The sequence below is a fragment of the Epinephelus fuscoguttatus genome, linkage group LG23, assembly GCF_011397635.1.
Source record: "Epinephelus fuscoguttatus linkage group LG23, E.fuscoguttatus.final_Chr_v1".
Taxonomy (NCBI): domain Eukaryota; kingdom Metazoa; phylum Chordata; class Actinopteri; order Perciformes; family Serranidae; genus Epinephelus; species Epinephelus fuscoguttatus.
The window spans coordinates 11,727,296-11,741,438 of record NC_064774.1 but is presented as its reverse complement, the minus strand read 5'-3'; the positions used below and the strand labels follow the sequence as shown (position 1 = coordinate 11,741,438).

The 14,143-nt window shown below is 38.6% G+C and overlaps 1 long non-coding RNA gene across 1 annotated transcript in view; it reads left to right on the top strand.

Annotated features, from left to right (window-relative positions):
- The first annotated feature begins 4,291 nt into the window (after positions 1 to 4,291).
- Positions 4,292 to 14,143, top strand: part of LOC125884040 (uncharacterized) — a 29,606-nt gene continuing 19,754 nt past the window's right edge. Inside the window, exon 1 of the long non-coding RNA XR_007448639.1 lies at positions 4,292 to 4,396. This is a non-coding gene — a long non-coding RNA (uncharacterized LOC125884040). The remainder of the gene's footprint in view (positions 4,397 to 14,143) is intronic.

The following is a 14,143-nucleotide window of genomic DNA, read 5'->3' as shown; positions in this document are numbered from 1 at the left end:
AGAGAACCCACGCTGACACGGGGAGAACATGCAAACTCCACACAGAAGGGCTCCCACGCCCGGGATCGAACCGGCAACCCTCTTGCTGTGAGGCGAGAGTGCTAACCACCACACCACCGTGCCGCCCCCATAGTAAAATTTGTATATGTTAATATATTTAACATATCTGGGATGAATTTTTGTACAGACATATATGCTGCTACAATGTATGTTAATGATATATGTTTATTTATGCACATTTACAAAAACAGTGTTTGTTTATCTATATTTTTCTGTTTAGTTATTGACATACATGCCTTACCTTTTATATTTACATAATATCAACATATATTGCTGGGCTTTGAGATGGATAAATATATGTATAACATATATGTATATGATATAAGCATAAACTATATGTACATGAATCAAAAATATTTCTATGATGAATTTTTATACCATATCATATGTTGTGACCATACGTATAATTTACATATTGAATTTATATTTAACTTTATGAAAACCACACTATATATACAAACTTGTATGACTATATATGTGTTCTTAATCATTTTTACATACCTATCTAGTTTTTGTTTTGTATCAAAATGTATTGATGGGCTTTGGGATGAATGTTAATGTACATGACATATATATCTACAAAATATGCAGATATTCTTTATGTGCATATATTAAAAATGTTTACATGATGAATGTTTATACCATATTATATGTTGTGACGATAAAGGTTAGTTATATGTGTTTATGAAAACCACATACCGTATAAACCATAATTCTGTATGCCTATATGTTAACTGGGCTTTGGATGGATATATATATTCATGCTCATAATATATATATTATATATATTTATATATACACACACACACACACACACACACACACATACGTACATATATATATATATATACATATATATATGTATGTATATATTATGAGCATATATTATATGCACATATATTAATTAAAAATATCTATATGGTGAATCTTTATAGTATAGAACATATATGCAAGAATTCTGTATGCTTATATGTTTTTCTTATTAATTTTTGACATATGTCGATCTATCTTTTACATTTACATATATAACATCAACATATATTGTTGGGCTTTGGGATTGATATACATTGTCATAACATGTGTCTACAAAATAAGCATATACTATTTATGCGCATATATATACATACATGATGATTTTTTTTATACCACATTATTTGTGAATTATATACGTTTATATTTGAAAGTTTATAAAATCCACATACTATACCAAAGGTCTGTATGCCTAAATATGTTTATTTATACATTTTATATATTTACATATATAATATAAACATATACATATATATTATATATATATATATATATATATATATATATATATATATATATATATTTACATATACAATATTAACATATATTGATGGGCTTTGGAACAGATATATATATTTATACAACATGTATGTATGTATATATATAATGTTTATGTTGTTTATATATAGGTTTATATATGTTTATATATTCATGAAAACATCGTATGTATAAAAATTCTGTTTGTTTATTTTTCTTCTTTATATTTGATAAGTCAGTTGAGTACCAATAAATATATGTTTTATGTATACATTATGTGATATATATGGCAATAAATGTATGATACATACATAAACATACATACATATCTATATGGGGTAGACATAAATGTCAATATATGAAACTGTTCCACTTTCTAATAGGTTTCATATACAAGTACATTTATGTTTTTACTTCATATGTTCATATATATTTCATATATGGAGGTTGACTATATATATTCTATTTCTGTATGGATCAATCTGAGTATCAGCCTGTGTGCTGCCTCCTGCTTTATCTTCCCTCATGACTTTAAAACATAGTCAATAAATCCAGCAGCGAGCTGTAACAGTGTGTTAGTGTGCTGCCAGATAGACACTCAGACACACACAGACACCCAAAACCTGACACATAAGCCATCAAAAGGAGGAATTAATTAACCACAACATAAATTGTTTGATATGAAATCTATGTTTTCATCTTGACTGAGTTTATTCTTCCCCAGAAAAATATACCTTATTAGCTGGGGCATCTAGCTATTCATAAGGCCGCGCATTATCCGGCATATAATTTTTCCTCATTTAGTATTGAGTCCATGAGTGCCTCCCTTCTGCTGGAAATTAATTACTTGAGCTGACTTAATGTGGAGCTATTGAGTAAGACAAAGAGCAGAGGTTTTCCCACTCACTCCGGTTTTTGACACTTGATACGAGTCTATAAGTGAATTACAACAAAAACAGAGAGGAGAAAGAAACAGCAAACATTGTAATTTAATGTGATTATCCAATTGAGGATTTAATTACATCATATCAGAGTAATTTTTATTTCTCGGAGTATTGATGACCCACTTAAGAACCCCATTGATTTCGCTCTGTATTTGGCTTTTACCAGCTTTGCTTTTGTGCGCCCGTTTAGCTATTTAAAAGCAGGTTAAAGGGTTGTGGCTTTTAAACCTCAGGCTATTAGGTTTGCCCCCATAAACACCCTTGTGCACTTTTGCACTCTGGCACACACACATACGCACGCATGAGCTGATCGACTCCGAGTGCCCTGCCTGGTTTTTATGGGAGCACGGGCCAACTTTATCATTTCCCTGTTCAATAATCCATCAACATTTACATTCCATTAATCATCCCGCTGTCTGAGTTGGAGTAGCGCTCCAGGAAGGGCCCCCTGGGCAGTGCACCGGCCCTCCCTCATTAGCCATAACCGGTGCTGGTGTGTGTGTGCGTGTGTGTGTGTGCACATCTCACACACTCCAGCACTCACGTGACTTACAGCTCAGGACAATATTGACTCCAACAGCTGGATCAATGTGCTAAAATGCACTGAATGATGTGCAATAGTGTATTTGTCAGCAACTCGGGGAGTGCGTGCGAGAACATGCACACATGCACAACTCAATGTTTCAACACAAAGATACTGAAATGCAAAAAAAAAGGAGGAGAAGAAGAAGAAGGGAGAGGTGTTGGTGGTGGTGGTGGTGCCTTAAAGGCTTGAGTTGAAAACTGTTTACATGCGACAACCAGCTCAGCAACCGTGTCTGCACCACCGCAGGGTCTCGGGCTCCCATCTATCCACCTGGACCTCACACACATGCACCAAACATGCATCCACACAGGCCTGGAGAGCTGTGAAATCGGCCTGTCACTAGGCTGCAGTGGCGTAGCAGTAGGGGGTGCTAGTGAGCTGGTGAGGCATAATACAAACCCCTGCTGGGCTCTGTGTGAGACTCTGGGAGGTTTTACTGGTGGCACACAAAACATACTGTATGCACCAAACACACTCACCCCTCGTCTCCCACACACACACACACACACACACACACACACACACACGTCACTCCTGTTAATCTCTTATGTATTAGTCCATAGAATAAGATTTCTGTGAGATTAATTCCCCGCTGTCGAACAGATGAAACGCAGCTCTAAAAGCGCTGTACACGACAGAGCTGTATGTTCGGTAAAATAGATGACAGATCATAAATGCATGACTTTTGCTGTCACCACTGACTCCCCGGTGATGACTGTGTACGGTGAGTCATTTCATGCAAAATGTTCAGTGGCATAAATAAACCCACTGGCAGATATCTGTTGTTCCATGATGCTGTAATCTAGTCTTTTGTGAATTCCTTCTTGATATACTTTAAATGGAAATAGGAGGAGAAAAGGTGCTAACTGGAATGAAAAGTGCCAAATTCCATACAGGTAAGCACTCAGCAATGACAATATAGCTTCTGCTGGAGCTCATTGTTCTGCACTTCTTATTTGTGCTTGTGTTTGTCATCCTGATTTTTCAAACACAAGCTTTTTTTTTTTGTTTTATCTCATCAGCAAAACCCATTTTTTGGAAATTTTGTTGGAAGTAAATAAAGAAAGACTGAACTGCCAGCATTTCCGAGGAAATGACATTTCAAAATGGACGCATCAAGGAAATCATGTTTCAAAGTCAGAGTAAAAGCCACATTATGGCAAAATGGCTATGCAAAGGACGCGTGATGAAATTATAGAAGTCGAGTAAAAACTTGTCTTATTTCCCCCTCTCCAGCTCATTCACATCACATATGAATATATCATAATGTCCACCATCTTCTTAAAGTGTTCACCAGCCATTATTATTTATAAACTGCCAAGCACTCTGAGTTTACCCATGCCCCCACGTCCCCCCTTTTCTATTAATAGTTAAGTGTATTAAAGTTTCAGCAGGTCACACTGGCTACACCTCCTGCAGAGAAATTCAGTAGGGCAGTCGTCTACATATCAAATATCCTGTCTACTAGATGACGAATGACAGACCTCCCAGCTGGCATATCTACACTTTGCACATTAAGGTAAAATATGCTAATGTGTGCATGTGAATATCACATTGTGGGAGATTCGATTCATTATGGTTTCACAGTCACTGTGCCTCGGACAGCTTCGAATATGGATTTTAAAAACTGTCAATGGCCTGTGACTCTTGGATACACAGAGCTGGATTGAATAAAACAGGCAGTGTAGCTGCAAACAAGTTGGACATTTGTTCACCCGAACAGTGTTGATGGTAAATACAGTCAATTGAAGTGATAAATTCATCAGTGCGTGCTATATTGGCCGAGAGAGCTGAGTTGTTCTGCAGTGCCTACCTGTTCCTATCATGTTTCAGGGTTTAAAAGAGGACTCGAATGCAGCGCAGCAGGCAGGCAGGTCTAAAACAACAAAAGGCGAGCTTTAATGACATGAAGCTGATGACAAAAGGCAACAAGCAGGCTAAAGTTAAACAACATACCAACAAAAACCCCACAAAACTAGGAACAAATCAGGTATTGAGGAACATGAAGGGAATCCAACAAGTAACTCAGACACTAATGCAGAGATCAACAAGGTGAGCACAAAGACTGAATACACAAGGGGAGCAGGGAGGTAACGAGGGGCAGGTGACAGCAGGGCTGATGAGGAACAGGTGCAACAAATCAGGGCCGGGCAGATAATTGCTAAGGCGGGAAAACACACAAAGGCAGGAAGTACAAATGAAAAAATAATGAACATATGAAATAAAGAAAAACCCAACAAACAAAGTCCTCAAGATAACAGACAACAAACAAAAACCCAGGATCATAACAGTACCAGGATGCACTTCGCATTTTATTACTATGTTGGCCAAGAAAATAAAAACATGGAGGCTCCATCACGTCAACCAGCATGAGCCTACACGGCAACACTCTGCTGTGTGAAAAGTAGTTAACTAAAAGTAATATTGTTAAAATACATTGATGGTAATAAATAAAAAGCCGAAATATCTAAAAGTACACATTTTGACATAGTTAGCTTAAAGTACTAAACAGCAAGTTGAGTTAGCTACAAGGTGGCTAATGGATAAATGGTGTAAAAGATTTAAAAAACAAAATGTTACATGTTGAAAGTAGCTAAAAGCAATAAATAATTGATAAGTAAGTATTGAAAATATGCTTGAAATAGCTACGGTTATTATGGTTCAAATGATTAACTACAACAAATGGAAAAATAGTTGAAATTTTTGGCTAAAAGAAATGGACAAATGGTTGAAATAGTTGGGACAAATTGTTTAGAGGTCTATTGAGTGATTTATCATCCTCTCGCATTCAATTGCACCTCTCCTTAGCGGCTAAAGAGCCACATATCCACAAACAGCCACAGTACAGCACCAGGGGACCGACTTTAGTTCTTTAAAATTATATACTATCAAAATCTAAAGTTTTAGCTGCCAAACTCTTGTTGAGTTGACACAGAATGATCCTCAAGCATCTACAGGGTAAGTAGCCAGATAACTAAGTGTCAGATACCTGCCTGGTTTCTCCCTGTCCCTCTTCTATCTATTGCAATAATATATAGATAATAAATGTGCAAAGCAAAAATCATAAATAGAATTAGGAATAGTAGTGGTGACATAGCTGTGGAAATTAATCACACAGTCACTTTTATGCTATAGATATTTTCTATCAGCCAGTTATAATGTCTCCTCACCTGTGAGGACCCTGTATGATCATCCTTGCTGGCCTCTGGTCCACTGTCTCCTCCCTGACCCTGTTCTTTATATTGTTGCAATAAAGATTAAACAAATATGTGCAAAGCAATAGTGAGCACAAGTTCTTATTAAGGAGGAGTGGGTTTATTCCTAGCATGAAACTAGCTAGCAAGGTATTTAACATAGGTAACAATAACATTAGTATTCTTGTTAACTAGCTTAACTTGATATATTGGCATCTGTTGACTAGTCATCATTTAGCAAACATTATCTACATGCAACAGCATTGCTCAACTTACACGGTTTGTTTGGAAGAAACTGTGCAAGGTTTTTTGCTTCTTGGTGGCTGCTTTGCTGAACATAACACACAGCAGCACTGCCGAGCATGTCTTGTCTGTGCGATTGATTCAGATCACAACACGACAGCATGTGTATGACGCCTGGCGCCACCTACTCATGGTGTGTTTAAAGAAGGCTCAGAAAAACATGTTACCACATGTTAAAAACGTATTGAACGGTTGTAAAAAAAAAAAAAGTGCGGGGGACAGAGGGCACATATACGGGAAGTGCGGGGGACATGTCCCATGCGTACCCCACGTCCGCTACGCCCATGGGTTGGAGTCATGGATAAAAGATTTATACAGTTAGCTGAAAGTAATGGATAAACTGTTAAAACAGTTAGCTAAAAAGTAACAGCTAAATGGTTGAAGTGGATGGCAAAATGTAACTGATAAATGGTCCGCTCCAATGTTAGTAGTTTGCTGGTATCAGACAGAATTGACAACTCATTACACTCCATTGCCATCTTAAATCTGATGTTGTGTCCACTCTAACCAATATCTGTGGAGGAGGGTGATTTGAATTTCCCTAACCAATCTTGACTGTTTCATGGGAAAAAGTGCCGCTATACGCAGTCATTTTGCTGGTTACAAGTACACTGCTACATGTAGCAACATGCTAATGTGAGGGAAACATATAACAGTTGCTGGCGTTGTTAATTTCTCTCCCAAATTCAGATCATATTCCTGCCAGAACATGTCCGATTGTGTTTTGAAGCTGTATTGATTGCTGAGACATCAAGATGCAGAGGACCCAGACGCTGATCAGAGAAGACTGGGTTTTGCTGGAAGGGGGGCTTAAAAATGGAGATAAACAACACCTTAAACTGGGCCTTCTCATGCAGAGGGCAAATAATGTGTTCAGCACAGACAGTGTGTTTAAATAAAGTGGTTTTTGACCATTAATGCATCTCAACATGTTTTGGTAAAAACCCAGAAATACAAGCATGAATCTGAAAATGAGCATAAACATCTAAAAATGTGGCATCAAAGAAACACTAAATCCATTTCAAGGCTATCTTTTCTATCATGTCATGTCAGGGCACAGCAAAGCAGTCTTTTTTTTTTCCTCTGACAGCGTTCTCCACACCGATAACAAAATTGATCTGTCTGCATCCTGCAGCACTTTCAGAGTAAATGCACACTTTATTCTTTTTTTTTCCCACTCAGGGAAATTAAACCAAAAAGAAGGCTGTGTAAGATTCTTGCTCCCACACATCTCAGAGCATCTCTTTTTAAAAAAAGCTCTGATCTGAGGCAACCTGCTGGCTACATAAGCAGATCATGAATCTGGATTGAGACGTAGACAGCGTGTGTTTAAAAACAGCAGGGCAACTCGAGTGGATGTGTGTTAGTTTATGGAATCGGGAGATTTGTCATTGTTGTCATTCGCAATTCTCCTCTTTCTCCCCATCTGTCTGCCTCCCTTGCTGCTTCTTCCACCGTTTATCTCCCCTTCTTACCCTTAGATTAGATAATCATCTCGAACACCCCCTTCAAGACCTCCTAGACTTCTCTTTCTGAACGCATAACTGGATCCGTGCCTCTATTTTCCAAATGAGACGAGACCACTTTGACTGGCTCAGGGGGTCAGTCTCCGGGGGATCTGATTGGGCCGTAATTGAATTTGAGGGGTCAGATCAAACGCGCAGCTCTTCCCCCTCGACAGCTACCGTAACCTCCCGAGAAAGGAGCTAGAGGAGTGCGGAGGCGAACTCCGTCGGGAGCAGGAAAGATTAAATCTAGCAGGTTTGGAGTGGGAGCCATTTACTGTACGTGTTTGGGTTGTATTTTGCTTTCACGGGGAGAAGATTATGTTAGATGCAATAGATAGTATGCATAATGGAGAAAAGAAAAGTCTTTACTTTGTGTAGAAGCTTCTGGCAAGATGGGAGAGCGGGATTGTTAATGGTGTTGCCGGACGAAGCATGTCAAATCAATTTCTCTCCCTTCATTAAAGCAGAAGCCACCTGAGCCTATTACCAGACATGCCTACATACTTATCTTATCCCTTTAAAGTCCAGGATGTGACCTCACCGTTCACTTAGTGACCGTCAACGCAGACAGGTGCAAAGGTGCGCTAGGGTATATATCATTGCAGATTATCTTGGCCACAGGGTGGGCAGACGTCTCTTCATAACCCCGTGCTCTTTATAAACCCACTCAATTGGATTTTGGTGCGTTTTTGCAACACCCATTACCAATTCAAGTCAGTGCTGTACCTGTGGTGTCCTTGTTTTCAGGATGCATCAGTGAGTAACTCGATGTTTATCAAATGGAGTTTGTTTCAAGGTGTGTGAGCAGTCAGGTTTTCTAATCAAACATCCCCCCATTAGAAAATAAAATGTTTGCATTGCTGATTGGTATCAGCAGGCCTTAGAGTATCAGAATGTGGAGTTAATTCAGTTGGAGCTGGAATATATTCACTGGCTCTGGGGTTCAAAAAAAAAAAAAAAAAAAAAAACCAACAAAGAAAAAAACCCGGGAACTGCTCCTACTTTTATATTGAATGGCTTATATATGGTACCATTGTCTTGTGCCTCTCAAAAGCCTCCCCTCCTGCATTAATGGACACGTGCAAGTTTAAAAGCATTTCAATCAATGAGACTGAGTCCTCTAATGGGGCCTCCTTTCAGGAAGGGGAGCTGGAATATACGTTTTCATTACAAGGACCAGATTGCAGCGTTCACTCAGCGCACTCAGCCCTGTATTGAAATGAGAGGTGTGCTGCGTGATTACCGGAGAGAGTAAAAAGCTTCTGAGAGATAGAAGATAGTGAAGATGGATACACAGGCTTTTTTCCTCCCTTCATCCTCACGTCTTTGATTCACCTTTTAATAGTAAAAGGATAGAGGAAGTTGATGATGCTGATGACTTCCGCACCTGATAATGTGCTGATGATGTCAGTGCAGGTTTGGATTAAATTAATGATGATGATTCGATTCTGAAATGCAGGACACATAAATGCATTACTTAGGTTGTAAATTCCGACCTGGTAAAACAACAGAATACAACATTTGTCTTGTGTATGTCACAATGTGAGTGATTCTGGTCACACCGGAAAGTGGTGCAACAATAAGATGGACGGACGGACAGACGGACGGACAGACAGACAGACAGATAGATAGTAGGGGTGTAACGGTACACAAAAATCTCGGTTCGGTACGTACCTCGGTACACAAGTCATGGTTTGTTTTTTTTCGGTACAGTAATGAAAAAAATAGACAACTATTAAATATCTTTTACTTATTGGTAACCTTATTAAAACATACCACCACAGCAGTTAACTCTTTTTACCCTATTTTTGAATGAAACAAATGTATATAAAATCCTGCTTTTTCACATTGTTTGAATGAAAGTAGAAATATAAAAGTGAAAAATAAAATCCTGCTGTTTCTTAACACATTTTTTGAATGAAAAATCTAAATATAAATTTCTGCTTAAACAGTTTTACTCAATTAAAATAAAAAGTATAGTGCAGCTGGTCAGCTTTAAAGCCTGCTCAGATTCAGTTTTACTAGGAACTTACTTAGCTTTCCCACTTTGTTAAAGTGCAGTAAACAAAACATGCTTATATCTAAAGTGCAGCTTAAACAATTTTACTCAACTCCAGTGGCGTTGGTTATTTCTTTAGCGCGATGGTCAGGGAAACGCTCTTTCTTTTTAAACGACGACGATATCGTAGTTTGCACCAGATTGCTTTTTCTAGTCGTGCCGGTTAACGTTCAAACGTTAGCATGTTAGACGTGTTTCCAAGTACATACCCGACCGCTGTTCTGCAGTGTCGGCACACTGCTTTTGTCCTGTCCACTTGTTTATTTCCATCTTCGTATTTTACCCTGAAACCAAAGTGTTCCCAAACGGAGGACTTAAGGTGTGTGGGTGGGTCTTCAGGTTCGTCAGGCTCACTTGCCATGTTGTCAAAATGCTAGAATGCGCTTCACAAAGTGAAAGCGGAGATTTACGGGACTCGGTCCGTCACTCAATTATGTCTGTCGGGGAACTAGATATTTTAAATGGTTTGGCTCGCAAAAATGGAATTAAAATAAAACAAAATACATGTACCGTTATGGCCCTAATGGATAGATAGATAGATAGATAGATAGATAGATAGATGGTAAAATGTTCGGTCCTAGAAACTTGATGACATGGTGGGAACTAGCAAGACTGGTAGGTGAACTGCTGTAACTGGCAAGCTAGTAGTCTCAAAATGTCACGTTGGACTGACGCTCGTTACCTACTCGTTGCCTTTGTTGGTTGGGTTCATCAGGTCAAGGCAAGAGGATTGAGATTGGTTAGGTTTTGGGCAAGAATATCAGTTAGTAAGTCATAATTCAATCGTTTAAACAACTAAAAAGTAATAGATAAATGGTTGAAATAAGGGCTGTGCCTTGGTAGGTGGGTATGTAGGTGGATGGATGGATGGATGGATGGATGGATGTTTGGTCTTAGAAAATTCATGACATGGTGGGGACTCACAAGAATGGTAGGTAAACTGCTGTAACTGGCAAGCTAACCGCGAACATAAAAGCAATTCGGAACAGGAACTGCCCAATACTCTGCCAGCTCATGCTTCTGAATCTTTAATAGTCTGAAAATGTCACCTTTGACCGACTCCGATTGTCTACTTGTTGCCTTCATTGATTGGGTTTGTTCAGTTTCGGCATGAGGACTGAGATTCTGTATGGTTTCAGCAAGGATAGATAGCAGGCTAATGCTTCCGAAGCTCTAATAGTCTGAAAATGTCGCATTGGACCAACCCTGATTGCCTACATGTTGCCTACTTGTTGCCTTTGTTGGTTGGGTTCATCCGGTTTAGGCATGAGGTTTGAGATTGGTTAGAGTTTGAGCAAGAATATCAGTTAGCTAAAAGTCATTGTTTAATCGTTTAAACAACCAAAAAGTAACAGATAAATTGTTGAAATAGTTAATCATAATGTATTATTCTTAAAACCTGCATGTTAGCTTCCTCCATTTTGGCTTCTCCAACTGTCGGTTTGGTCAACAGTGTAAATTTGCGTCTCAAAGTTCACTAAACTGGTCATGAATCTGGCCGCACTTATTTTGCCTTTGCTAGAGATTCCACTAAGAACACTGTTCCTTCAACATAAATTGATTTGGCTGAAATTTGTCAATTTTAAATGCTGGTGTGATGAGTTCGTCTCTAAAAGCATGAGCATAATGAAAGCACCTGGGGAAGGAAAATTAAACCGTACAGCTGTTATGTTCTTTGTCAAAACACGACTCTCCAGTGCTCACAGATCACAAAGGCAGCATTTTAAATACTGCCTTTAGATTCAAAGTCAGGGAAGCAACACACGCCAAAAGCATTGCTCCGCAGGGGATCTTAGGCAGGGATGGCAGCCATCAGATATTTTGACGAGAATAGAACAGGTGTTGTTTAATTACCGGGGTTTAAGGTGCTGAGAGAGCAAAGTGTAAACATAATATAAATAATTTTTGATAACAGCAAATGTTGATGAGTGACAGCAGATTTCCTGCAGTCTCTGTTGTCTGATGAATGCGTGGTGTGTGTTCGTGTGTGTGTTCGTGTGTGTGTGTGTGTAGTGACTTCTCTCACTTTCATCTGCAGCTCTCTCTCCATCCTTTAGTTCTAGTTTCTGTGGAGTGGCTTGCAAAGTGATTCAATGCGTGTTAATGACCAAGACTTTTTTTTCCCTCCCCATTTTTTTTTTTTTAACTTTGAAAATATCTCCATTAGGTATAATTATAAGTGGATGAAGTTTCAATTTCCCAACTTCCAGCAAATATAATTAATCAAACTAATTTGTGACACATTTAATAAACTTGATATTGCCTTTGGTAATGAATTGCACTTGAGCAAAAAATTAATTACTCTTCCCTATTGTGGCGTGCAAATACGGAAATAATTTAATTAGGTCTGGGGACCCGTTGCCAAGCCTATTGTTGCACAAGTCTGCAGGTTTGGTATAGGAGTTCTTTATGTAATGCAAATTTAGCCAATATAAGAAATATTTTGTTGATATGCTAGAGCAATTTGAAGGCAATTTCTTAATTAATAAAATAAATAAGCCACATGCAACACAGTAATAGTGTTACCTTGATGTGTTAAACAGGGTTTAAAGCCCTACAGCCCTGCTTCTTACACACATGTATGATTTAGTTTTTTGACACAGGCTCCTTGATATGCCACAAATCAAGTTAACTTGATGGACTGGATGTTTTCTTCCTTTTCCAAACAAGTATAATCAAAATTTTGGTCAGATATAGAGGTAAAGCAGTAATTGCACAGGACTTTCTGGAGGCTAACACCCCAGATTTGTGAGTCATGACCTGTACTGATTAACTGTTAGCTCATCTTCCCCATGGTCCCCGTGTCTCCTACAAGCTGACTTTACTATTTTAAGCAGCAATATCAAGCGGAGCCTTGGTAACTGCAGAAGCGAGAAGGATGGGAATTTCTTTAGTTTGCATTTGGCCTAGCAGAGATCTTGAACCATGTTCAGGACGATGACGTACTTTTATTGGCTGGAGGCAAAACTTGACTCTCCACCACAGGGCTGTAAGCTACATAGGAGTCTTAAAATGTTGTCGTGTTGTGTTATTGGGAGCCAGAATAGAAAGAGTCCGTCAACAAAAACAAAGACAACTATGGTTAAATGTGATATGACAAAAGGACTGGACGGAGGTGATCAACAAAAATGCTCACATGTGCAGCGCACACTTCATTTAAGGTTTGGAAAAAGTATAGCTATAAACTCTGTGCAACAGATCAGTCTCATGCTCTGTATTGGAACCATGTTAGGTTGCATTAAATAAATCAAATAAAATAAAATAAACGATGATGAGCAAAAAATAAAATAGACAGACTCTGCTACGAGATTGTTAGATATCGTGGTAACAAAGACTACATGTTTCCCTGATGTTAGCATGTGGCTATATGTAGCAGTGTATTCACAGCCGGGGATTGACTGTGTATAGCAACATTTTCTCCTTTTAAAAATCATCAATAAAAGCTTATAAACACAACCAGACATGTTCCAGCAGGAATATGATCTGACATCATGGAGAAACTAACAACCTCAGCAACCAAGACTACATGATTCCCTGTCATTAGCATGTGGCTACATGTAGCAGTGTATTCACATTCAGGGACTGGCTGTATAGTAGCATTTTCTTCTTTTAAAAGTCATCAATAAAAGCTCCTAAACCCAAACGAACATATTCCAGCAGGAATATGATCTGAAATCAGACAGAAATTAACAACCTCAGCAACCAAGATTACATGTTTCCCTGTCGTTAGCATGTGGCTACATGTAGCAGTGTAGTCACATTCAGGGACTGACTGTATAGCAGCATTTTCTCCTTTTTAGAAGTCATCAATAAAAGCTCCTAAACCCAAACGAACATGTTCCAGCAGGAATATGATCTGAAATCAGAGAGAAATTTACAACCTCAGCAACCAAGATTACATGTTTCCCTGACGTTAGCATGTGGCTACATGTAGCAGTGTATTCACAGCTTGGAATTGACTGACTACAGCGGCATTTCTCCTGTTGAACTTCATCATAAAAGCTTCTAACCACAAACAAACATGTTCGTTCCCTGATGCTGGCATGTAGCTTCATGTAGTAGTTATGGCAACATAATGTTAACACCTATAATAGCAACCCGGTCTCACTCTGAAGTTGGTGAAACCAATTCAATTTCGACCCAATATCACAAATCACAATTTGCCTCAGAGGGCCTTACAGCATACCCTCTGTCCTATGGAC